We start from the raw sequence: 3,343 nt of genomic DNA, 5'->3' as shown, positions 1-3,343 counted from the left end.
CAGGCTGACGACGGTCAGGACACCAGTGAGACCGAAGTTGCCTCAGAAGAAGAAAATAGCTGGGAGTTCGAGTCAGATACCGAACAAGCTGTAAGTGATCAAGAAACGAGTCCAAGAACAAGGAGCAGGAGGACAAGGAATGGAGAAGCTAGTTGGCCGGAAAGAAAGAGAAGGTCAAGCTTGAGAGCAAATCCAGAGAGAACCCTTGTCCCGATCTCTGAAGATACGGATCTAGACGAAGAAGCTACGGATTCAGGCTCTGAGAGTCCGAGAAGATCAAGAAGGGTACGTGTGCCCTGCAGAAGGTACGCCACCCCTGAATGGACTTATCTAGCAGATGTCTTGGGGACAGAGATCTGGAAGAGTGAGAGAAGTGCAGGTGATCAATCTCGATCCAATTGTGGCAGTGGAGATATGGATGTTGACGCCTGGAATCGAGACTGAGGGGTTACTGACTCTCACACTTCCCGTTCCCCTTTACCTAAGTCGGATCAAAGATCTAGTGCTGAATCGATTAGAGTTTCCGACTTTTGGTCATCAAATACCAGCACAAGAAGAAAAAGTCATTCGTTTAGAACTATTGGAATATGTCATTAGAGCTGCAGGTACGAGAATAATTGTAGATGCATAAGGACTTTGTGATTAAGCTATAACGAAGAAGATAACCTAGCGCCGAGTGGAAAGAAGAATAAAATTAGGGATTACATTTAGAGGACGGAGAAGGGTTAGGGTTGTCTATTGCTGAAGATAAAAAGACATTGTTGTGAAAAGAGACTTTTGTTGATGAAGAGTGCTTCACAGACTGAGAAAACAAATACAGCAAACAAAGACCTGAAAAAGAAAACTTTTCCTCGTAAAAGAAAGAGCTACGCTGTTTTGATAACATGGAGAATGGCAACCCAAACCGAAAAGCCAAATGCATAATAGGTACACTAATAGCAGTAGTAATTTTTCTCATTATTACAGTAGTTACCATATCATACATAGTAGGACATACAAGTGAAAAGGAGACAACAGATGTAAAGCCTGTAACGACTTTGAAACCTGCTCTTGTTGGGAAAAAGGAGGAGAGCAATGTAATCCGTGAAAAGGCGTTACTGGCAGATGAAGCTCGTGGGTTACACGTAGACGAGTCGCAGGGAAATTTTAGATCAAACGCATATGCCAAGCTATTGTATGAGTATATTGATGCCATGGAGGCCAAAGATTGTTATGTTTGCATGCAATTGCCGGCTTCTGTAGATGAAGGCATCAGATATCATCATCTCCCACTGACATATGGGATAACATGTAGTTTATTGCTCAGTATATTTTATGGTAGAGAAGGGTTCGAGTACTACTTTTCAAATTACGATTCGGTACTGCCTGAAGTCCCGAATTATAAACAAATGAATAAGTGGGACTATCACAAAAAGGAAGATAGATTAGCAAAATTCTTTCTTCCTTGGGATACATTAGATACTTCATATGCACGCAGAAATAATCTGACTTGCAAAGTGTCAGAAGTAGAGAAAAAATTCATTGGACAAGTAGATGACCGGTACAGAAGGCAGAAGATTCTAAAAATGTCAGGACAGTGGAAAACTGATTGGACCGAAGAGGAAAAAGCACACAAAAGGAAAGGTAGCAATGGTCCAATAGCTTTGGATAGAACGCAGAAAGGAAAATTATGTTTAACTCGAAGCAAGACATATTATGAGAGTGTATTCGTAGGTGAAGGTAATTGCGAACATGCTTTTAGGTTAGAGTATTATACGAAAGATTTTATGAAAGGGATGCAAGTGATTCCTAATGTATATTTTGTATGTGGAAGAAATGCCTATGTGAAATTGCCTGACAATTGGTATGGATCGTGTTATTTGGCAATTGTCTTCCCCAAAATATATCATGCAAAGGATTTAGAGATCATAGAAGGAAAGACTTCGAGAAGAGCGAAAAGGGAAGTAGGAGATGTTGAGGTAGTTGGAGACATATTTGGAGCAATGTTTCCTCTTTTAGGTTTGATACTTAATGATGTTAAGATCAGGAGACTAGCTACAGTTGTGGATAGATTGTCTGCTAGTACTGCAAGGTCATTAATGCTAGTAGAAGGAGAGATGCAGTCGATTAGGGCAATGGTTCTTCAGAACCGTCTTGCTTTAGATGTTCTGCTAGCAAAGGAAGGCGGAGTCTGCAAGGCTATGAAAGTCCAAGAATGTTGTACATACATTCCAGACAATTCAAAACCACTTGAGAAAGTCATACAGAACATTACAGAGATTCACCAAGAAATCGAAGATTTAACAAAAGTAAATGTTTGGGAAAAAGTAGGTCATGGAATGGGAAAGGTTGGAAATTGGGTTGCCAACCTTGGTAAAAGCGTTGTGTGGTATATATTGAAACCTGTCTTAATAATATTGATTTGCATAATCACATTGTTGGGTTTAGTGAAACTGTACAAATGGTATAGGACGAACCGGTTACAAAGGTCCATGAGAGAGCAAGAAAGGAGATTAGCTGCTTTACAAGATCAACAGTATAAAAGTTTGAGAGCTCTCGAAACGATAAAAAGAGGGAACCTTGTAACTAGTTCTGTGTAAAGTGTCATTCAAATTGAAATTAGTGATGACCCCTAGAGGTCATCAAAGGGGGGAACTGAGAGAGCGCAATTTGAATGAAAAGTATATCCGTACCATATTTACAAGCATATCGCATAAAGTTAGAGGTTGTAACATGAAGTAGCACTTGTAGCGTAAAGTTAGCCGATGTAACTTAAGTAATAGGAAATGTATCTGTATTCACTTTAGAATATGCATTAGAAAGACCGTATATATAGTGGTCTAATATAGAAATGTGAAAATGCTTAAACGTGCTAAACTGAATAATTGTATGTAATCATTAGACGGAGAAAGCGATGAAATATAAAGCGAAGAAATGTGCAGACTATATAGCACTGTGTAAGAAACGAGAGTATAACGTTGTATTTTATGTAACATGGATTCAAGTATAATCAATGAGTTGCTAATTCGATTATATATATATATATATATGTGTGTTAAAAGTCATACCGTGTAGAAGAGTTTGTAGGAATTTTAGAATAGTGTGGTCATATGTGATTTTAACCTAACGGACCAAGGGTTCGCAAGAGTGTAGTCCGCTGTATGTAATTTAGTGGGCTCACAGGAATAGGGGATAGCCTTGATCTGTACGTGCGAGCCAAGAGTCAAAGGTCTTGTTAAATTTAAAGTGACAATGCTGGACGAAGTGTATGGCCTAAAGTGAGATAAGGGACGCTTGGAATTTGGGGTCTTGTTTCTAAGTGTCTGTTCACAGGACCAAACGAGGTTACAATCACAACGCGAAT

This window comes from Lissotriton vulgaris, chromosome 4_1, assembly GCF_964263255.1.
Source record: "Lissotriton vulgaris chromosome 4_1, aLisVul1.2, whole genome shotgun sequence".
NCBI classification, from domain to species: Eukaryota; Metazoa; Chordata; class Amphibia; order Caudata; family Salamandridae; genus Lissotriton; species Lissotriton vulgaris.
This window is presented reverse-complemented; position numbering follows the sequence as displayed.